At 46.9% G+C, this 23,565-nt stretch overlaps 1 protein-coding gene across 3 annotated transcripts in view; it reads left to right on the forward strand.

Moving 5' to 3' along the window:
* Positions 1–23,565, forward strand: part of CMTM7 (CKLF like MARVEL transmembrane domain containing 7) — a 55,224-nt gene that overhangs the window by 19,673 nt on the left and 11,986 nt on the right. The window lies entirely within an intron of this gene.

Below are 23,565 nucleotides of genomic sequence, written 5' to 3' on the forward strand. Positions count from 1 at the left end.
TATATTATGTATAATTATATATAGTCACATAGTTCAGTTCAGAAATCACAAAGTCTAGGGCTGCCTGGGTGACTCAGTCCGTTAAGCATCAGATTCTTGATTTCGGCTCAGATCCTGATCTCAGGGTCCTGAGATCCAGCCCTGCACTGGGCTCCACACTGGGTGCAGAGTCGGCTTGAGATTCTCCCTCAGCCCCTCCACCCCTCCACTCACGTGCTCTCTCTCTCCAAAAAAAAAAAAAAAAAAAAAAAAAAACCCCACAAAAGTCTAAAAGGGTAAGTTGGGGAAAGTTTCTATACACCTCTGTTCCGTGGCCACCCTTCCCCGTGGCAACGTTGTTTCCATAGTTTGCTTATACTCACGGTGGGTATCTTGCTTTTTAAAGTTTTTATTATGGGAAATTTTCAGCATAAGCATGCTGAGAATAGTATAATGACCCCATACCTACCCATCACGCAGCTAGAACAATTATCAATACATGGCCACTCTTGTTTCATCTATGTCTCTGATCTACCCCACGGATTATTTTGGAGCAAATCCTAGACTGCATATTTCAGTATGCATTCTTTTTTAATAACAAACACTTACATTATATTACTATTGTCACAACTTAAAAAACTAACAGTAATTCTTTAACATCATCAATATCCAGTCTGTTCAGGGTTCTTCAATTGTGTGTGTGTGTTTAAACAACTGGTTTGTCAAAATCAAGATCCAAACAAAAACCACACATTGTATTTCATTTATATGTCTCTCATTTCTTTTATTTATTTTTAAATCAATTTTTTTTTTTTTGAGAGAGAGAGCTAGCATGCATGCGGGAGTCGGGGAGGCAGAGGGAGAGAGACAATCTTAAGCAGGCCCCATGCCCAGCATGGAGGCCAACAAAGGGCTTGATTTCAAGACCCTGAGATCATGACCTGAGCCAAAATCAAGAGTCGGACGCTTAACTGACTGAGCCACCCAGGCGCCGCTCTCAAGTTTCTTTTAATCGGTGCATTCCTCCCCCTCCTTCTTTTTCCTTATAATTTATTTCTTGAATAAACCTACTCATTCATTCCTGTGGTTCATTCCCACTGAGTAAATGTGTCTGAGTTCATCCTTTTGGTGTCATTAATAAGTTCTCCAGTCCTCTGTATTTCTTGCAAATTGGCAATTAGGTTTAGAGGTTCATCAGATTCAAATTTGTTTGTTGCAAGACCACATCATGGGTGGTGATGTGTATTTCTATCAGGAGATACATGATCTCTGTTTTCATGGTGTTAAGATCGATCAGTGGGCTTAGGTGTTATCAGCCTGATCCCTCCATTATAAGGTGGGCACCTTGCTTTTTTTGATACTTTTCACCTTGCTATTTTAATTTAACCGTATATATTAGAAGTCACAACATGGGGTTCTATAATACATAATTTCGTATTTGCTTCTTTCCTCACTCAGTGTCTGCCCCACAATTGCCAATTCGGGCAGGGGACATGTTTCAGAGTCTGTTTCCAGGAAACTCTCTCCACCCCCTCAATCCTAATGACCAACCTAAGCTTTTTCGGTTCAATTTTTATTCTTAACTTTGCATTCACTTTGCAAGTTTGTACCTGCCTGTTGTTCTTCGTAATGACACTTCAGCACTGCATTCATAGTTCCTATTTGGTGCAAATCTCGGCTCTTCCCCTTCCTATTTGACATTTCTTACTAAGCCCCCTTCTGTTGCCTTCTTCCTTTAGGAAGAGGTAAAGTACAAATTACTGAGATAATAAATATTCAAATTGCACAGACCGTCTGCCCCTGAACAGATGTCTTCTTTAAGTCAATATCCATCTGTGTTCCTTGGGCCCAAGGAGAAAGGTGAAGAAAAATAGAGGTCAAGCATTTCTCCCCACTGGGAAGAAAAGGGAAGCTGATGAAGTGGTGGTTTCTATAGTCTCTCATTCACACACAGAAAGAGACTCTTTCCAGAAAATTCAGTGAAGGAAGAGGCGGTGATAACCCAAGAATGTTATAATACATGGCCTACAGCTTGTTCACAATAATAGAATGTTCCATGGATCCGGTGAGGGTCTTATTTTGCACTTAATACATGTAGATCGTGTAATTTGTGCCCAGCGCTGTGCTCAGTGCTTTTCTAATATTACCTCAGATGAGATAACCCTCTAAATGGGGTACCGTTTGTCATTCCCACTTTCCAGATGGGAAAACTGAGGCTCTGGGAGGGTATGTAGCTTTCCCAGGTCACACAGCGAGTTAAATCCCCACTGCTGGAGTGAGATCCTGGTTTAGTCACCTAATCTCTTTGTGCCTCAGTTTCTTCATCTGTGAAATGGGGATGATGATATCACCTGGCCACTGGGTAGATCCTATTTGAAGTATTTGAGCTCTGAGGAAATGTTAATTATTCTATTACCTCCTCTCAGTGCCTAGTGAGATCTTTAATCCTTTCTCCAGAAATCGATGGCATCTGTTGTGGTTTTTTTTTTTTTTTTAAGATTGTATTTATTTATTTATTTATTTGACAGAGAGAGAGAGAGAGAGACAGACAGACAGACAGACAGCGAGAGAGGGAACACAAGCAGGGGGAGTGGGAGAGGGAGAAGCAGGCTTCCCGCGGAGCAGGGAGCCCGATGCGGGGTTCGATCCCAGGACCCTGGGATCATGACCTGAGCCGAAGGCAGATGCTTAATGACTGAGCCCCCCAGGCGCCCCCAATGGCATCTGTTCTTAATATTCATAATAGTCCTATTTCCTACAAGGTCTTCTTCCTCTTTTCCCCTCTGCGTGTCCCCTTCTTATTTCTTGGAGTCCGTGCTGGTCTTTTTTTTTTTCCCTTGGGAAGTTGTTTTTATTGGGATATAAGGGATGGGCTGGCAAAGGTCATGTGGGTTATGCCCCCCACCAGGTAAACGTCCATTCTAATCTTCCTGGGATAGCTTCTGGAGCTTTTTCTTTTTCTTGGAGCTGCTGCTCTTGCTACCAGCAGCCTCTTCAGGTCCACTGCTGAGTGGCTCCTCCTTGGAAGAGAATTTCCTCTTTTTCTTGGGGATGCTCCTATTTGCTGCCTCTTCAGCATCAGTAAGTGGTTCCTCTTTGGGGGCACATTTCTTCCTTTTGGGAAGACTTACACGGGCAGCTGTCTCTTCAAGATCACTACTAACCAGCTCCTCCTTGGAAAAAGATTTCTTTTTCTTGGGTTTGGAGACAGGGACAGATGGGTCTTCCATTCCATTCTCCTGTGGAGTCTCCTGGGCTTTTTGCTTTTTCTTCTTTTTGGGTCTTTCCCTTGTCTCTTCACACTCCTCTGGGGTACTGCTGCTGTTTTCTGAAGATGCGAAGGCCAGGGCGGCCAGCCGTTTCTTCTCCTTCTTCAAGCGTTTCTTCTCCTGCTTCTCCAGCTTCCTGGCCATCTCAGCCACCGCTTCCTCTGCCTGAACCATTGCCTCCTTCATGACATCCAGATTCTTTCATGGAATCTCTCTGGTCTCATAGAAGGACAGCTGCTCCTCAACTTGCTCTCGAAGCTTCTCCCCAAATACACTTAGGCGCACCTCAGAGAAGCAATCAATTCGCGAGGCAATACTGCATTTGTTTGCCAGGTATTGGGAGATGTGGCCTTTGTTCTTGGCAGCTGCTCGGCCAATGAAGGTGGAGTGGAAAATGAGTCCATATTTTGGGGTGTTACCCCTTGTCTTCAGGGCTCTGGAAATCTGGTCCCTTTCCTGGGCCCTGGGAATCACTCAGACACCAGGACTGGCCACCGTGCTGGTCCTTTTGATAGGAAAGTTAGATTGGCATAGGTCAGTGTCAGAATGTGGAGAAAACTCACTCACCCTCATTCAGGATATGCAGAGCTTTTATTTTGCACTTAGCTATCCAGCATTGAGCATGTCATATGTGCCAGGCTCATATTCTTGACCCAACAGAGAGGTGTTGCGATGATGAAGAAAGAACATAGGCTTGGCTCTTGCCTTTGCCACCTGTAAGCTGAGTAACCCCGAGTCTATCATGCTGCTTTTCTTGGTCCCAGATTTCTCTCCTGTGCAAGGGAAAATGTTCAATATCTCCCACTGTTCTAGGTGTTATGTGTATGGACGTGTGCGCTGGGTCAGAATGTGAATCACTGGGCAAGTTCAAGAACACCTGGGCACTGGTGTGGGTGAGCTGCGAGTGTTGGGGGCTGTGCCATTCCCACAGCAAGGGCATTTCTGGAAGGTTTTTCTGTCGTTACCGATAAAATTCCAGGGCAGAGAAAAGGTCAGATTTCTGAAAAAAGCACTGTGGAAATGCCTCAGTGAGGTCTTTACAAAGTGTAGTGAGGACTGGGGCCTCTGAATTTTTTTTCTCATCCCCAGGCCTCCCACTCTGTGGTTTGGCAGCATCATTGCACCATCTCCCTGCAGGTGTCTTTTTTGGGTTTTTTTTTTTTTTGGTAATAGCTTTGTTGAGATATAATTCACATACCAGACCATTTAAGGTGTTCAGCTCAGTGGTTTTTAGTATATTCAGAGAATATGTGCCGCCATCACCACAATTAATATCAGAACTTTTAGAAGAGTTCTGTCTTTTGACAAATGCATAGAGTCATGTCTCTATCACCACAGCATGGTAGAGGACAGCCCCATCACCCCCCAAAATACCCTTGTGCTGTCCCTTTGTAGTCAGTCCCTCTCCCCACATTGTAACCCCTTGCCTTTCCATGTAAATTTTAGAATCAGCTCGTCAATATGTACCCATAAAGCCTGCTGGGGTTTGGTTGGGATTTCGTTGAATCCGTATATCTGAGAGAATTGGCATGTTAGCAATGTTGCATCTCCCAATCCATGAACATGTTATACCTCTCCGTTTATTTAGGTCTTCTCTGATTTCTTTTATCATTACTGTAGTTTCAGCAGGCTCTAAAGTTAGATTTATACCTAATAAATATTTTTTCTTTTTTTTTTTCGGTGTTCCTGTAAATAGTCCTATGTGTTTCTAATGTTCAATTTCAGTTGTTCATTGCTAATATAGACAAACACATTTGATTTTTGTATATTGATCTTGCAACCTATGACACTGCTAAGCTCATGTATTAGTTCTTGGATCTTTTTATGGAGATTCTTTGGGATTTTCTACATAGGTAATCCTATTGTTTACAAATAAAGAAGTTTTATTTCTTCCTTTTCAATCTATATGTCGTTCATTTCTTTTTCTTACCTGAGTGCAGCTTCCAAAAGTACGCAGAATAGGAGTGGTGAGAGATGACAGACAGCCTTTCCTTTTCCCTAGGGGGAAAGCATGCAGCCTCTCATCACGAAATCTGATGTTATCTGTAGATTTTTGCATATGTGCCCTTTATTGGGTTAAGGGAGCTCCCTGTTACCCTCATTTGCTGGAAGTATTTATCACGAATGGGTTTTGAGTTTTGTCATGTACTTTTTTGGCACCAATTGATATGCATGTTTGGTTTTTTGTCTTTGGTCTGTTAATATGACATACACATTGATTTTTAAATGTTGAACCAGCCATGCCTTCCTGGAATAAAGTTTAGTCACTTGTTGTGCATTTATATTTTTTTTATATATTGTTGGATTTGATATGCTAATATTTTGTTGAGGGATTTTGCTAGCCTAGAAAAAGTTTATCCATAAGCTTACTAATGATTCCACCCACTTTCAGTCTGTCCCTTCTGAGTAACCCCGTGGGTTACTCAGAATCTTTGTCTCTCTTTCCTCTTCCTGCGACTGCTGTTCTTTTTGGCTTTACGTATTTCTCACTTCTGCCCACATGTTAAAAAAACAAAACACAACATGAGATTCTGAGCTCAGTTCAGAAACAGGATTTAGGAAGAAGCATTTGAGCCCAGGTCGCTGGATTGAAGTTGAGGGGCCTCGCCTTACTGAGGTGCTAAATGCCCTGTTGCCGGGACTGCCCTCGGAGAGCTGTGTGTTTGCGTTGGGTTTATCCGAGTGGGCCCTTCCCCATGGGCAGGTGCGTTGGGGGGCGGGGCTTTGTTTAGGCCACGCCCTCTCTGCGTCCTTCAAAGGCATCTGGACCAGGGCCGAAGCAGGGCTGCTTCCTGGGAACTGAAAGGCCCTCTTTGTCTTGTCACCAGGGGGCTTTTGTGGTGGGAAGGAGGACTCACAGTGACCCTGCAGGGCGGGTAAGAGGAAATGCGGAGAGTGGCTGGGTGCCAGCCTTCCTAGGTTATTTTTAATGAGTGAAGGCCAAGCGGGTGGAGAACCTTCTGAAGGGAGGTCTTTGTTTTCAACTGGCCACGAAGATGACTCAGGAGTGAGAGAACAGAGGAGAATGCAGACATCGGAGAAGGGCCTACTTGACACCTGCCTTCTGAAATGACTTCGCTGAACCTGGCGATGGAGGTCACAGTAGTGGCTTTGATCCGGGGACAGGGTAGCCAGAGGAGGGAGGCAGAAAGGGCGAGGTGTCCACACACCCCCTGCTCTGGCCTTTTGGAAGGAGGCGGTTCCCCATGGCAGGCTTTGTGCTCTCTAGAAGTTCAGGCAGCCAGAGGGCAGGCGGGAGAGGGCTTCTCTGGGGGGTGGGGTTGGGGGGGTGCTCTCCAGAACGGGGTCAGAGAGCAGGAGAGGGGACAGCTAATGGCCTGCAGAAGGGGTGTGAGGCCTAGCAGATTTTTCTTTAATCCATGGTTTCATGTGTGGAAGTGTTTGGACAGATGGAATTGAGAATTTTGAGCATTTTGTCAGCACTCTGAGGAATCTGAGGCAGCTACCTCCCTACCGAGCTAGCAAGGGGAGTTTCCTCTTGGAACTCTCCAGCTGCATGGACCTGGTGGTTGGAGAGGGGGGTCTGCTTTCCGCATCATCATGCAGGCTGGGTCCTTGTGGGCCACCTGCTGACCTCCTCCCCCACCTGTCCCCTCTGGTTGGTGCTCTGAGTCTAGTCCTCATTGTCTTGCTGGAACTGACACAACCTCTTCCTGACTGACCGGAGTCTCCTCTCCCCCATCTCCAGTCCACCTGTTACTGGATTCCATGTCCAGAGATACGGTTCTGCCCGTGGCTCTTTTCTGCTCAGTAACCTTCACTGGCTCCCCATTGCCCATCAATAATGTCTACTTTCTCAGCCTGGAATCTGATGCCCACCCTCCCTGCCAGCTTCATTCCCATCATGCCCCTTTACATGTGGGTGGGGTTTGCTCCAGATGGATGCCTCACCTAGTCCCAAATATGCCCTGTGCTTTTGCACCCCTAGGCCTTCCTCTGTCATGCTCCCTCTTCTGGAAGGCCCCATGTTCCCTTCCCTGTATGTTCAAATCCTACCTCCTACAGAGTCCTTACAAGGGCCATGTCTGCTTCTCGCAGAGGACATGCCTGACCTTCTCCCTTTTCCAAGACCCTTCCTCACAAATTGCACCTCCTGGACTGCATTTGTCCTGTTTTCTTTTAAGGTACTTGTGTCTGGGTCTGAAGCTCCTTACCCTTTAGGACAAGGCGTGTGTCTAAGCTGTCCCTTATACTGTGCACATCTCCAAGGGCCAACACCTTGCATTTAGGTGAATCACTGTTTAAGAGCTGCTCTGTGCTAAGAGCTTCTCAAACATCCCATTTACTCTTCCCAACAAATCCCTGAAAGGACTTTTAATACCTAATCTTTGTTGAGTGTTTACTAGAGATGTTCCAGGCTGTTCTAAACGTTTTGCCCAAATCGGCTCATTTAATCCTTATATCAACTCGGTATGGTAGGTTTTATTATCCCCCCTTTTAAAGACGAGGAAACCGAGTCCCAGAGTGGTTGACTGGCCCACTAATACTTGTGTTTGCTGAGTGACTATTGGACCTGTAGAGGTTGCCAGCCATGCTTTAGTAGCCCCACTCAGGTGTACTTACTCTGATTCGGCACCAGCCTTTGGCCAACACTCAAGACTCCCTTCTCTCCTCCTCCCCTATGATGATCAGACCTCCTTAACAGCTGTGGTTTTCCATCAGTGACACATGCTTACAATCCCTTAATGGTTCTTGTATACTTGCCTTGTCATTTTTTATCCCAGACTAATTTCTTCTTCCCCAGGCTGGCACTTCTTTGGCATTACGCTGCCTGGGTTTTTAATCAAGGCCTCCCACGCCCACATTCTCAGATTCAGCAGGCACTCACTTCTGGCACCTGGCCCAGAGCTGGATGCCAGGCCTCCTGCTGAGACTGGCCCCACAGCTTCTCCAAATATTTACTTCCCCAGGACAGCCGCCAAAGTCTGGAGCAGCGTAACCAGTTACCCTGCATCACGGTTTCCTTAGGATCGTCTTTGGCAAAGGGGAGACCAGTGTAGCCTTGTATCCCTTGTGCTGAGCGCAGGGCTGGCAACATGGTTGGTCCTTCCTAAATAATCACTGAATTAATAGCTTTATTCTTCTCTCCATTTTATTTTATTTTTTAAAGATTTATTTCTTTTAGAGAGAGAGGGCACGCGAGCGCGAGCAGGGAAGGGGGGCAGAGGGAGAGGGAGAGAGAAACCCAAGCCAACTCCCTGCTGAGCATGGAACCCAACGCAGGGCTCCATCCCAGGACCCTGAGATCATGACCTGAGCTGACATCAAGAGTCGGATGCTCAACCGATTGAGCCACTCAGGCGCCCCTCTTCTTTCCATTTTAAAAAACTAGGGTTGCCTGACTGGGAAACCAGGGCCGTTCTGAAATCAGATGTATGAGTTAGCTTTTGCTGTCTGACAAATAGTCATAAACCTTTGGTGGCATATAACAATAAGTGTTTATTGCTCACGTGACTGGGGTCGGCTGGGGTTGGCCCTGCTAATCATGAACTAGACTTGCTTCCAAGGCTGGGGGTTGGCTTTTGTCATCTGATGTGGGCTGCGTTCCGCTGGGGTCACTGGAGTGACTCAGCACTGTCCACATGTCTCCCATCCTCTGGGCCCCTCAGGCCAGTAGATTGAGTAAAGAAAAGGGGTAGGAGGGCGCCTGGGTGGCTCAGTCAGTTAAGTGTCTGCCGTCAGCTCAGGTCATGATCTCAGGGTCCTGGGATCGAGCCCTGCATCGGGCTCCCTGCTCAGTGAGGAATCTGCTTCTCCCTCTCCCTTTGCCCCTTCCTCTGCTCATGCTCTCCCTCTTTCAAATAAATGAATAAAATCTTAAAAGGGGGGGGGATGGGAAGATGGCATGGCCATAGGGCACACATTAGGCAGTATGAACGCATCAAACCCAAAACCTACGTGTGCAGCAGCACGTGGAATGCATGTAGATATATTTGGGAGTTGGATCTCGTTTTCAAATGAAGTCGTACTAGGAAGCATACATAGATGATTCCTACAAGCTGAGCTGCTCAGGACATGTGGAGCTGGTGGTTCTTTGTCCTTCTACTTCTCCCTCATGGATTCACGGCAGCAGGGCGGCCCAAACCAAGAGCTCTCAAAAGTTGCCTCTGACCATCACTGCCATTTTGCATTTACTTCAAGCAAGCTTGGGTCTCCAGATGCAGCGGTTTTAGCTCGGTCAGAGCCTCTAGGCTACAGATGATTGAGGATGAGCATCCACTCAAGGATGCAGGATGGAGGTGGGCTCTATGTCATCCCCACCACGGCGGATTCATTATACGATATTTAGCGGTAAGACTCTCAGGGGTGACAGCTACCTTCCCGCTGAGCCTGGCCCGAGAACATCTCTGCTGAGGGGACATTTAAAAGCCTGAGTCCCAGGTGGGGGTCACAGATGTTGGCTGTCTCTCATCTGCACCCATCGCTGCCCTCTGGACAGATCTCTACTTCCCTGTACAAAGAACCAAAATCCGAAACCCAGAACAATTCATATGCCACTTTTAAAACAGACCAAGCGGGGCCTCTTCTGTTTTTGTTCCTAGTCCAGCTACCCTGGTAGCATATGAAGTTACCCCAGAATTTGGTGGCATAAAACAACCACTTCTTTTCTGGAATTCTGTGGGTCAGGAATTTGGCAGGTCACAGTGAAGAGGGCTTGTCTTTGCTCCGTAGTGATAAGGCCTGGGCTAGGAAGACTTAAAAGCTGGGGCTGGAATGAGCTGATGTCTCACTCTCTCCCATGTCACAGGTGACCGGGGCCCTTAGCTAGGGCTGTGGGCCAGACACCTATGCGTGGCCTCTCCAAGAGGCTGAGCCTCCTCATAACGTGGTGTCAGGGTTCCAGGGGTGAGCGTCCTAAGACAGAGGGCCAGAAGGAAGTCAGTACTAAGATCTGTGACCCAGCTTTGGGAGGCATGCTGTGTGTTTTCCACCACATTCTAGGTGGCCAGCAAGGCTGCTGAGTTTGGGGGAGGGGAAATAGATTCTGCTTCTTGGTGAGAAACAGCAAGGTTCTGGAAGAGTCTATGAGACCGGAAATTTTGCTGTGGCCATTTGAAGGAGACACAGTCAGTGACAGTGCACAGATAGAGCATTGGGTATTCTTTTTACACCTCATTACTAAGGCCAAGGGAATCAGAATATTTGGCTGTAGAGAACTGGGTTAAGCCTTTCACTCCAGTGACCCCAAAAGCCAGTCCTCCCCTCCCCCCCCCCCCCCCCCGGGGACCACTGAGCCCTGGGGAAAGCTTTACAAGTTAGGGCTTTGCTGATGCATTCATCTGCTCAGTCTCACAGCTTGGGAAAAACATAAAAGAGGCAGGAAGCAGTATACTGTCATTAAGAAGTCCATTCTGGAGCCAGATGGAAAACCTGAATCCCACCTCTGTGTATACAGCTCTACGACCTAGGGCAGATGCCTCTTCCATGCCTCAGTTTCCTTGGCTGTGGAATGGGGGCAATAATAGAATTTACCCCCATGCCTAATGAAATTAGCCATTCATAGAAATAGTAAAAAAAACCCACTCAGATCCCAGCAAGGGCTGGAAAGCCCTGCCCCGGCCCCCTTCCTGTCCTGGAGAAAATCCCTTGGCAGTCACACTTTTATTTTGTTAATCACCTCATCAGGGAACCTCTGAGAAACACTAGCTCCTTCTACCGATAAGACCATGGCTACACACAGGGGTCTTACCCACCCAGCTGATTTTATCCAGTTTTTAGGTCTTACAATCTTAAAAAAAAAAAAAGCATTTAATAGATTTTCTATGTTTTCCCATTTCTGAATTAATATGTTGTGTTGTCTTGGTTCTAAGAGCCTGTAAGACCCACCACTGATTTTAGAATCTAGGAGCAGGGGGAGGTCAGGAGCACTAGTCTGTTGTAAATTACATTCCAATCTCAACAGCATCAGTGTGTGTGTGTGTGTGTGTGTGTGTGTGTGTGTGTGTGTGTGTGTGTTGCGGATTTACAAATTATAATTAAGGGAACACATTATGTTCATTAGAATTTAGAAATATTAGAAAACACAAATGGGAAAATTAGAACCTCTTATAATTAGGTTGAGTGTATAGATTAGCAGAACACTTTTGAGAGCTAAGGGGGACACCAACTGGCCAGGTGGTCTGGAGCATAAACTGGGATTATCCTGAACAAACTAGAGCATCCACACCCCTCACCTAAAACCCTGAGTTACAATGAGAACGAACCACGTGCTAGAGACTTGGCTTCCATTTTTTTCTCTCGGCATACATGCAAGTATATTTTCACATTGTGACCTTTGTCACTTTGGGACCTTTTTTATATTTATTACCATGTTGGGAATATCTTCCCGTGTTATTAAAGCAAGATTGTTTATGTTTGCCATAATTATGAAAGTAATACATCTCAATGTAGACATTTAAAAAAAATATGAAGAAAACGCAGAGGGAATAAAAATCACCCATAATGCCATCACACCAGAATTTTCACAGTTAACATTTTGTCTGTGGTTGTGTCCTTTACATATGTTGTCTCTAGTTTTATTTGTGGGGCAGGTGGTGGCAGGAATCACAGCTTTGTGCCTGATTCTTTTTTTCTTAGCTAGTTGAACATTTTCGTTAATAGGTACATAGTATTTTATCGTGAGGATGAGCCATAATTTAATCAATGTGCTATTGAATATTTAGGTTTTTAAAAAATGTTTCCACTTACATAACACTCTGTGTTATTCTTATAAATAAATCTTGGCTTATATCCGTGAGTATTTTTTTTTAATCCATGAGTGTTTTAATAGGACAATTTACTAGAAGTGATGCTGTTGAATCAAAGGATATGCATTTTTATAGATATTTGATGGTTGGGTGTTAAGTCCAGAGGTACATGTGTTCACTGGTTTTTTTCCTCACAATGTCCTTATAAGGTATGCTATCTGGATGAGGAACTTGAGGTGTGAAAAAGCGAGGCCTCACAGCTAGAAAGTGGCAGTAGCCATTGAGCTGAGGCAGTTAGCTGCACCAAAGTCACGCTGCCTGTCAGACATAAAATTGGATTTACGTAGAATAGAACCGATGGCTGGAGCATCCACTCTCTTCTCATATCTCTGGAAGGTCACCAACCTCTCTGGACTATATGAACAGCCATCCCTAGAAGCCCGATACTTAACCCAAGGAGGGACAGAGCACTTGGTGAGTGAGTTCTCTCACCGAATGGTTCCTTTGTGAGATCCGGGGAGGCCCAGACCCTGCCTGGATCTGCCAGGACATTCCATCTTGTGCGGGGCATGAGCCCGGAAAGAGGATATATGGTAGATGGGATGGGAGTGAGGTGCTGGAGGAGGGAGAGGCCTTCAGTCTGGGGAACAGGACAGAGGATGCTTCGTGGACAGTATAGAATTGTATGATATGGTAGCCACTAGGCACATGTGGCTATTTAAATTTAAATCAATTAAACCTAAATTAACAATTCAGTTCCTCAGTCACACCAGCAACATTCCTTTTTTTTTTTTTTAAGATTTTTTCATTCATTTGAGAGGGAGAAAGAGCAGTAGGGAGGGACAGAGGGAGAAGGAGAGAGCGTCTCAGGCAGACTCCACACTGAGCATGGAACCCGACGTGGGGCTGGATCCCATGACCCTGAGATCACGAGCTGAGCCGAAACCAAGAGTTGGGTGCTTAACTGACTGCACCACCCAGGAGCCCTCTCACCAGCCATGTTTCAAGTACTCCGTGCCCACTCATGGCCATTGCCTACCATACTGCCCAGCACAGGTAGAGAACGTCTCCATCGTCACAGAAAATCCTGTTGGACATCGCTGCCTAGAAGTTTGTGTGTCACCTGACCCTGGATCCAACCGGCTGAAGCAGAGACCGCATTGTCAACAGGACATAAGGGAGATCCAAGGCCCATGTAGTGGCTGGTTCTGGGCGCTGACAGATGGAAAGAGGCTGCTCCCTGTGGAGAGTGTGGGATAAGAGGGGCTCAGCCCTGGAGTGTGCGACACAGTCCTGGGAGGAAGATGCCTACATGTAGGCTGTGCCCTGAGCGATGAGGGCTGCCCCCCAGCTCTTCCTGAGGCCTGTTCGGAGCGGTGCTGAGGTGGCTGCACGTGTCCTTACCCCAAGCACGGTCACCCGAGGTAACCTGGGTGGGTGGCTTGCTCCCTGTAGCCTCAAGCCTGGCTGCCCTGCCTTGAGTTTTCCCTTTATTTCCTTATCTCAGCACTGACGGACTAGGTAGGGGTGCTTCCTAGAGAAGAAGCAAAGATACACAGACCGGAGTTGAAGAGAACTGTCCACTGCGAAAGGGTTTACGAGGCTGCTTAGCTTCTGGAGAGCAAGGGTCTAGAAGCCAAAGGTGTTGGTAAGATCAGGCGGAGGAAAGGTTTTAAAAGAATGAATCTGAGGTGTTATGGGGCAGCTGCCTCGTTAGGGAAGGAACAGGTCTCATCTTAGTGTAAGGCTTCTCACTTCTTTTTCTGCTCACAAAGGCTCTTTGGCTTGTAAAATCACACTGTGCGTTTCCAGACATCTCAGGGTCTTGGATATGCTTCCCACACCCCACTGCCAAGTTGATCGAAGCAGCTTGGCTCTTTTTCCAATCAATCCGGGAAAAACATTGCTCAGGAATGTTCTTTGTTTCTTGGCAGAAGGTTGGCCATGCTGTGTTCAGCCCCCCTTGCACCAAGAACTGTGGAAACCTGCAGGCAGCAGCTGTCCACCTGGGACCACGTGGTCCCCCCTTCCTTGTCCCCCCCCCATTCTGACCCCGGGGCGCTTGCTTGCTTCGCAGATGATCTCTGCTCTGGTACTTGTGCTGGTGACTTCTGTGAGTGCAGGACTTTATCTCCCCGTCTGCCTGTGGTCGGGATTCGGTTTATTTGAAGAAAGCAAAAACCGTTGTCTGCTCTTGGATGAAGACTTGTGGCATCACACAGCCAGAATTGCTCATGACATGGGATTATTGCTTTATAGTTTTAAAGATAAAAATAGGGGCGCCTGGGTGGCTCAGTCGTTAAGCATCTGCCTTCGACTCAGGTCATGATCCCAGGGTCCTGGGATCGAGCCCCGCATCGGGCTCCCTGTTCCACGGGAAGCCTGCTTCTCCCTCTCCCACACCCCCTGCTTGGGTTCCCTCTCTCGCTGTGTCTCTGTCAAATAAATAAATAAATAAAATATTTTAAAGATAAAAATAACTGCTCCCTAACTCCCACGGGTGCCTTTATGTAACAGGGATGACTGCAGATTTCAGTTCCTTAGTTATTAGTTTTTTCCCTGAGCTTATTGGGCATTGTATTTTTTAACTCTTTATTATGGGCAATTTCAGACGAACACAACCATAGAGAGACTAGCACGGTGAGTGGTTGTGTAGCCCTCAGCCATGGGCACAATCACCAACCCGTGGCCAGGCCTTATCCCTACCACTTAATCCCCCCATATTATTCTTTAACAGCTTTGTCGAGGTATAATGTACATACCATAAAAGCTCCTGGTTTTATGTGTGCAATTCAGTGATTTTTAGCGAATTGACGGCATTGTGCAGCCCCTCCCATAATCCCATTTTAGGATATTTCCATCACCCCCGAAAGATCCCTTCTGCTCATTTGCTCCCGTATTATTGTGAGGCAGACCTTCTGCTGTGTTTTATCTCATCCATAAATAGTTCAGTATGCGTCTAAATTGCTGGGCATCCTATTCGCTTGTCATGGTGGCATCTGCTCAGGCGGCCCCTCTTCTGCTTATGCCTAAAAGCAAAGCCCTGCATTCAGTGCTGCCTTTTGGTAAACCCCGGAGAGCCTGAGGGCAAGTGATTCCGGAAAGGAGGCTGTCCTGCCAGCCAGCCATTTTTACCCCAGGAGGGCTGTTGAGAATCCAGCTTAACCCCAGGCTCAGATCTCAGTTTACCACTGAAGGCCTGTGCACTTGGGGATACAACAGGGAATTAGTCGTGGTCTCCACCTGTGTGCCCAGGGCTCAGCCATATACATACTGAGGCATAGGGTGAGCAGGGGCAGCCTCAGCTGGGAGATGAGCTTAAGAGTCAGCTTGTCTCAAACTAAAACATCACTCTGGCGTGATCTACATCTGAACAGGTGCGTGCGTATTCCGTACACTTCCTGATGACCCCTTGCTTCTGGGTTTGAAGCCTCTACTTGTTTCAGGCTGCACAGGAGAAGAGTGAGTGTCCTGGTCTCATCCTACATGTAAAGGTGGGACCTTTCTAGGGTGATACTTTTACTAACTTCCTCTACTCCACTCCCTCCCCCTGCCCCCCTCCACCTCAGTCCCCTCCCAGGCACGAGTGGTGGGGGGATGGGGCCCCCCACGGTGCCTGGAACACAGAAGGGTCTCAGATTGTAGTCAGCCATCTGTTCATTCATGTACTCACCAAATATCCATGAGGAACCCGGGTACCATTTAGGGTTCCTGGCTGTGGGGAAACATCCGGACGGTGATTAAAACCCCCAACATCATGGGGCTTACATTTGGGGATGATAGCCAAAAATAATAATAATAAATAGGTAAAAACAAACAGCTTGCTAGGCCATGATAAGAGCTCCGGAGCAGAATAATTGAACAAGTCGCAGCTACAAATGATAAAATGATTATCTTTTTGGAAAGCGGTATATGTACAGTATGAGCCAATCTTTGAAAAGAAAAAATAAAATAATACATATGTTCTTTAAACATACCTAAATTTCCCATGATCCTTGGAAAATCCTGTATGTACATTATACCTCAACAAAGCTGTTAAAGAATAATATGGGGGGATGAAGAAGTGGGTGGCAGCTAGTAGGTGTTCAGTAGGTGAGTGTGCCTGTCACTACTCTGGGTTCCTCACCCCCAAGGGCTCCCAGTTCCCTCCCTGGGCCTCCGTGCCTCCTGGCCCGCCTCAGCCAGCACTTCCCTCGCCCCTTGGGGGTTTCCATGGCAGTGGCCTCCAGACCCTTCAAGCTATATCATATATTATTATATTATATATTCTTTTTTTAAAAGATTTTCTTTATTTATTTGAGAGGGAGAGACAGAGTGAGAGAGAGCACAAACAGGGGGAGTGGGAGAGAGAGAAGCAGACTCCCCGCTGAGCAAGGAGCCCGACGTGGGACTCGATCCCAGGACCCTGAGATCACGACCTGAGCTGAAGGCAGACGCTTAACCATCTGAGCCACCCAGGTGCCCCGAGTTCATCTAAATTTCTTGTGATCTTTGGAACACCCTGTACTTTTCCTTCTGAAAAGTTTATAATGAATTTGTGATGGCGAAGGTGTGGGTGTTTATCTCTTCCTTTAGACTACAGTCTAAAGCCCTCCAGGAGGGCAGGGACTGTGTCTGTTACGTTGATAACGATTCTGTCGATAGTGCCTAGCACAAAGGAGGCAGAAAATAGTTTTTGAATTGTGCATCAACAGAAAGGAGTGTAAGTCGGAACAAAAAAATCCACCCCAGCCATTCCTCTCTGTCCCGTTCACTTTGCTGACACACATTCCGTAGTCAGTGTTGAGGCTGGAGTGCCCTTGGGAGGCGCAGCTCCGGGGCTCCGGCCATCACTGCCATGGCAACGGGACGCTGCAGGTGCTGGGGAGCGCGCGCTGCAGTGGGCAGGCCTGGGTCCCAACCCGGCTCTGACTCGCTAGCTGGGTGATTGGTGCAAAGTGGCTTCCTGTATCTGTAGCTCAGCCTCCTTTCTGTGAACCTACATGATAAAATGGGCAAATGCTCGTCAAGCACTTCGAGCTCGGTGCGTGGTGAGTGCTCAGTGTTAGGTACTGCCTCGGCCCTTCTCATGATGGGGAGCCATGCCGCTAGGCTCTTCTCTTCATGGTTGAATCCTCCCATCCCCTGTGGCGTCTCCACACTGTGTCAGCTGCCCCTGGTCCTCTCTGATGACCCATTTCTCGGGGAGGCGACCACCCCGGCCCAGTCCTTCCGCTTCCATACATAGACAAAGCAGCGTGCCCTCCCCTCGTAACAGCAGGGGCAAGAGGCAGAGGGTGTTGCTTTTGTTCTTGAAATTCAATCAGCCACAGCAGAGACCAGGAAACCGAGTCAGATACTGAAAGAGAAACGAGGTAGAGAAACTATTACTTGGAAAACAAACAAAAATTTGTGGTTTCAGTTTGGTTCAATCTTGGCACCAAACCAAGTTTGCCACCGAATAAATATCAGTTGTGCTTCTCTGATCCTTTCTGATAGGATGATATTTTTGACAAGCTGAGCGTTCTGTCTCGGTGGTCTAAGTGTGATCTGATGACCTTTGTCAGCGAAGGGCAGTGGTGACGTGGGTGACAGGATGCTTGCCTAGATTGCCCTCCAGGCTCTGTGGTGGAAAATCGATTAGGGACAAAGGGAGCATGGCCTGGCCTGAATAACAAGCAGAGAATGTTCTGGCTCCATCACGAACGAGGCATCTAGAAACCTTTACACCCCATTCTCTGGAAGAGCCTGAATGCCAGACCTCCTGGGGTGGTTAATGAGCCCATTCAGACAACTTGGAAAGGTGTTCCAGAGTAGCCTCCAAAAGTCAGTCATTTTTTTTTCCACATGCCAGGCATTGTGCTAGGTTCCTAAGTGAAGTTTAATGAAAAAGCACAATTCTCTTCTCAAAGCACTGGAGGCCAGTAAGAGAGGGAGACATGTATTTCTGGGGGGTTTTGGGTTTTTGGGTTTTAGTGCAGTTGAGTGTCATGGAGCTGTCATGGAGGATGGTAGGATGACCCCAGAAACCATTCATTCACCTGATGTTGAATTCAGTACCTCTCATGTGCAGGGCACTCTGCTAGGAGCAGAGAGAGTTAAGTGTGAAACCAACAGAGTCCCTACTAGAGTAGTTGGGAGAAGAAGCGTAGTGAACAAGGTAACCAACAAACAAATACACTCTTAACCAACAAACAAGTAGATACAGTATCAGTCGCAGAGGTTCCATCCTAGCAAATACAGGGGCCCCCGAGGGGCAGCCCGTGAGGCACTCTGGGGGCCCAGTGTGCCCAGAGAAGCGGGCCCGGTTGGGACTAGAGGTGACTGTGTCTGCAGGTGGAGTGTCAGACACAAAACCCAGAAGCTACAAAAAATGATGCATAGATTTGACTGCATAAAAAATTTTAATTTCAGTAAAACAAAAAGACTAAAAATAAAGGCGATGGAGAGAATATATTTGCAATATCTGTAACAGACAATAGGTTTATCAGAGTATATCAAATCCATAATAAAAATACAAACAAGAGAAAAATAGGCCAAGAATATGAACAGGCAGTAACCAATAAACTTATGAAAAGATATTCAACCTATTAGTAGTCAAGGAGATGAAGTTTAAATAACAAGATACCATTTCCTTTCTTTTTAAATACCGATAATAATCTGTGTGGAGAAACTCCTCTTTTTCTGGATAGCATTCTGGCAGCAAACATCAAAATGTTCAGTGTGAATATGCTTTCACTTAGTCATTTCACTTGTCTGAGAACCTTTCAGAAATGTTCGTACATACAGAAAGAAGCATGCCCGAGGATATTCTTTTGCAGGGTTGTTTGTATTAGTAAAAAACTGGGGATGTGACGAATGCCCATTGGCAAAAAGTTGTTTAAGGTAGTGGCTCCTGACCAGAGGTGGTTTTGCCCCCGAGGACCTTTGCCAACATCTGAGGACATTTTTGGTTCTCTCACCTAGGAAAGTGCTACTGGCATCTCGTGGGTGGAGACCAGGATGCTGCTAACCCTCCTACCGGACAGCCCCTACCAAAAATTACCCAGCCCCAAATGTCAGCAGTGCTGAGGCTGAGAAACACTGGGTCAAATAAAACTGCAGCCAATTGAAAGAAAAGGGTAAATCTGTGCCATTAAAGATCTCCAAGACGTGTCATTTTTTTAAAAAATGCTTTTTTTCACAGCTTAATATGAGATTTTTTTTATAATACAAGAAAATAAAATAGCAAATTTGAAAAACTGCTAAATAATCAGTTCTCCCCAGAGGCGGTCAGTTTCTTATGTGTCCTTCCGGAAATAGTCCCAGCATGGACAAGCATATTTGGTTTTTAATAAGCTGCAGGAACTTTGCTGCATGGTTAGAGTCAGAAACCAGTGCGTTAATTAGCGGGCTGCTCGAGACCTGCACCTGATGACCCCTGACATAATGTTCTTTCGATTATTCCCCCTCCCTTGTGCTTTCAATGGCATTTTTTATTTTTGGATACAGAACAGAACTGTGTGCTGGGGCTTGGGGGGATGGGAAGGAGCCTGTACCAAGAGTCTTATATTGATGAGCGAGGCGGGGATCCAGTGGAAGTAAGCCGGGTGAGGGGTCTCTCTCATGTGGGTGTTAATGAGGTTCCACAAGGGCCTTTATGACCAGCGGGGACTTTAACAGGAAGGTGGGGGGAAATTTCCTTCCACCGCAGGGCAGAATTCAGCCGAAGTTAGAAGCATATCAAATTCTCTTCCTGCCTGCCCACAGCCAAGCAAAGTCATTTATGGGCCCGCTTGCATCTTCAAATGCACTTTGCAATCACTGACTCACCCCATCTCTGACTTTTTTAACAAGCCTGACTTTCATCTCCTGGGCTTTTCCAGAAAAGCCTCTTAGAATTGGGTCTGAGACCTTTTGATGTTGGCTTTCACCAGCTACTTCTCTTTCTCCTGCCTGTCTCCCTCACTGAAACATTATTCCAAGATCAGGATAAAAGCCCCCACAAGAAGGTGGGGTTGGGTGACCTGCCTGCATCCAGCCCAGGGTTCTTGAACCGTAAGGTGTCTGGGGCCATCTTCAGCCAGATGCAGGCACGCTCAGCACACCAGACTTGGCAGGTGCATGGGAAGATCAAGCCTACTTGAAAGAATGTTCCAGGTCACAGGCTGCAGGCAGCAGGTGATTTCTTCCTTGAGGCACCCACCCGGGCTGAGAACCTGAGCAAGCTGCCTGGCACCTGGCTGTGGAGACAAGGATATTTTATTTTATTTTATTTTATTGTATTGTATTTTATTTTATTTTTAAAGATATTATTTATTTATTTGACACACACACACACACACACACACACAGAGAGAGAGCACAAGCAGGGGGAGGGGCAGAGGGAGAAGCAGGCTCCCCGCTGAGCAGGGAGTCCAATGCGGGGCTTGATCCCAGGACCCTGGGATCATGACCTGAGCCGAAGGCAGATGCTTAACTGACTGAGCCACCCAGGTGCCTGAGACTAGGACATTTTAGTTGCAGAGTTGTGGCGGAGGGACATTCGTTTCTCTCAGGTGATGTCGGCCTGCTTCATCTGTAAAATTTAAACCCACTGCTGCTTTCACAAAAATCATCTCTTCTTGCAAGTAAGAAGTCTTATAGAATGAAGTCAGAAATGACAGTTTGGGGGATGAGGGGGTGGTTTCGATCTGAGATGATTCCAGTGATCTGAATGGTGCCACAGCTGGTGTGTGAGACCCTGGCTCTGAGTCGAGGGCACTTGCAACATTACTTTTAAACCCCTGGACGTGTGTGCTAGAGATTTTATTTGCAACTTTCATGGCAGTTCGATATAAAAAAACACACCTTTATGAGGGGAGCTAGAGGGCTCCTGGGGAAACAAGTTAGTCCGTTGGATGGTATCGCATTTAAGTTACTCTAAACAGAACCACGTGGGCCTTCCAGAGACCTCCCAGCCTTCCTCACTCAGCCTTGAAATCAGAACTCCTCCTTCAGGTTGTCTGCGTTCTGCTGTGTTTTGATTTGCTTTTCTAACTGGAAACAAGAAGAGGTCTGAGGGGGCTGTGGTTGTGGCGGGGTGGGGAGGATCCATACCCTAGGGCCTTTTTTCCACGATTGTCTGGCTTGCTCATTCTTCCTCTTCACCTTTCTGCCTGCCCTCTGAGTATTGATCTAGAAGATTCAGGGGTCTCCAGCATTTGCAGAGGTTACCTGCTGGCCTTAGAAGAGTTCTGAAAAGTTTGGCGTCAATTAAAAAAAAAATTTTTTTTTTGAGTGCGCTGGCTAAGATGCTGGCCATTTAAAGTAAGAATGAGTGAATTACTGGACAAAAAGGAAGCTTTTAGTTGCGTGCGTTAGTGTATATCATCTGTGGTCTGCATGAGATTTTCCAAAATTGGGATTCTTGGAAGAAGAGCACATGGTAGGCAGCCTTAGACCGATTGAACAGGATTCAGGAAGTCTTCTTTTACGAGAATGTTTTCCAGGGGGGTCTGAGATGGTTTTGTGATAGAGCAGTAACATCCTTCCTCCCTGCAAGGTCCTCAGCCCTGGGAGCTCAGAGGGGAAGACCTGCACGGACCCCTGTGTTCATTGGGAAACTCCCGCATCTCTGTGTCACCACGAGAGAGAGGTGACTCTGTCACAGATGAAGAGTCGTACAAATTAGTCTAATCTTTGCATTAAATTCGGCACAAATTTGCTTCTCCACCTAGGAATGGCGCTGCACAATTCTGAGTTCTCTGCATTTTAAGGCAGGCCTTGAAGCCCCCGACCCCCCGTGCAAAAAAAAGTCAGCGGGAGGTGGCGAGACCCGTAGACTGAGAGACTGAGGCCTGCGAATAGGGACTGATGAGCGGCAAAACTCTGGTGAAACCGCCCAGTACTGGGTGAAGCAAAGCCCCCCCTCACAGCTTTAAAACAACCTCAAGGCATGAATCATTATATTACCAAGGCTGGCTGGCTTGAGAGGAACCGAAAAAATGAAAATACTCACGTTGCTCATTAGCAAAGGGGAATACGCAAATGTTGAGGGTCCCGTTGTGTCCGAGCCCCGCTGCTGTTTGGGTTTGGCAGGCAGAGCGCTTCTCTTGCACGCGCCTTCATCTTCATGCCAGATTCTCTTCTCACCCTTGCGCCTGGTGTGAGGAGTTGGCCAGAGTGGAATGAGGGGCTTGAGAAAACAGAGCGTGTTTCACACTGACCCTTTTAACCAGTGTTCGATCCTTTTTGTGATTTAATGCTTGTTATAGACTCACATTTTCTTTTCTTTTTTTAAGATTTTATTTTATTTTTTTGAGGGAGAGAGAGAGAGAGAATGAGCAGGGTGAGGGACAGAGGGAGAAGCAGACTCCCCACTGAGGAGGGAGCCGGAGGCGGGGCTCAATCCTGGGACCTGGAATCATGACCTGAGCTGAAGGCAGACGCTTAACCGGGGCACCCCTGGACTCACATCTTTTACAGCAGGTTTCTCCATGATAGCACAATAGTCTCGGCCACACTTGAAACCAGATGGTTCTTTGTTATGGGGTGTTCCTGTACATTGTGGGGTGTTCAATGGCACCCCGGCCTCTACCCACTCAATGCCTGCAGCAGCCTCCCATAGTGGTGACAACCAAACTAGACATTGCCGAGTGTCCCATAGGACACAAAATCTCTCTCTCTCTCTCTCTCTCTCACACACACACACACACACACACACAGCCTTTGTTCACTGTTCTACAGGAAAGAAGCAGTAAAAAAATCATCTTTGTCCTAAATTAGTTGTACTTTTAAAATAGATCCTAAGGTTTTCCATACATTTAACGCCTGTGTGTTAGTGGTTTATTTCCTATGTGGGGTAAATAAGATTTTATTCTTTTTGAATGGCCTTCACAAAAACTCAGAATCTTCTCTCTCCTCTTCCGATCTGCTCTCCCGTGGGATTCATATGTTGCTAATAATTTACCAGACCTGTTAATTCATTAATAGGTCATTAATTTATTAATCCTGCACATTCATTCATTTGCAACAGTATACTTGGCGAGCTCTCACCACATGCCCAGTGGTGAGCAAGCGCCGCCTTGAATAACCAGGATTCCTTTCTGTTTCATAACATATCCACCTTCCTCGGCTTGCCTCTGAGGAGGGCTTACATTCTTGGAAGGCAAAACTGCATCTGACATGGAGCAACAGGTCCTAGGAGTCAGACAGACTCGGGTTTCGAATCCCACCTCCACTGCTTATGAGCTGGGTAGCCTTGGAACCATTACTGAACCAGTGTACCTCAGTTTCCCAATGTGAACATGGGGGTGATGCCCTCTCCATGGCAGCTTTCTGTGAGGTCTCAAGGAAATCATGTACATCAGGCATCAGTAAATGGTACCTTACTGTCCATCCGCCAGCCGGTAAGTCGTGACAATGGAGCCGCTGTCTTTGTGGGTCCAAAACGGCCAAATAGTGGCAACTTCCTACAGTTCAACCTAATAGGTAAATAAATGGAATGATTCTGCTTGGTTATTTTCCTGCATTCCCACCCTCTCTCTGAGGAGGCATCCCACTGGCACAACAGAGCGCACTTCAGAGGATAAACCCACTTGGCTGCAGCGACAACTCACGTGTGTCTTAAAAGCTTGCACTCTGGGAACTGGCACTTTCCCAGCCTTGCA

The sequence above is a fragment of the Eumetopias jubatus genome, unplaced genomic scaffold (genome assembly GCF_037043125.1).
Source record: "Eumetopias jubatus isolate StellerSeaLion01/CBP00866 unplaced genomic scaffold, mEumJub1_p1.0 scaffold_1, whole genome shotgun sequence".
Classification (NCBI taxonomy): Eukaryota; Metazoa; Chordata; class Mammalia; order Carnivora; family Otariidae; genus Eumetopias; species Eumetopias jubatus.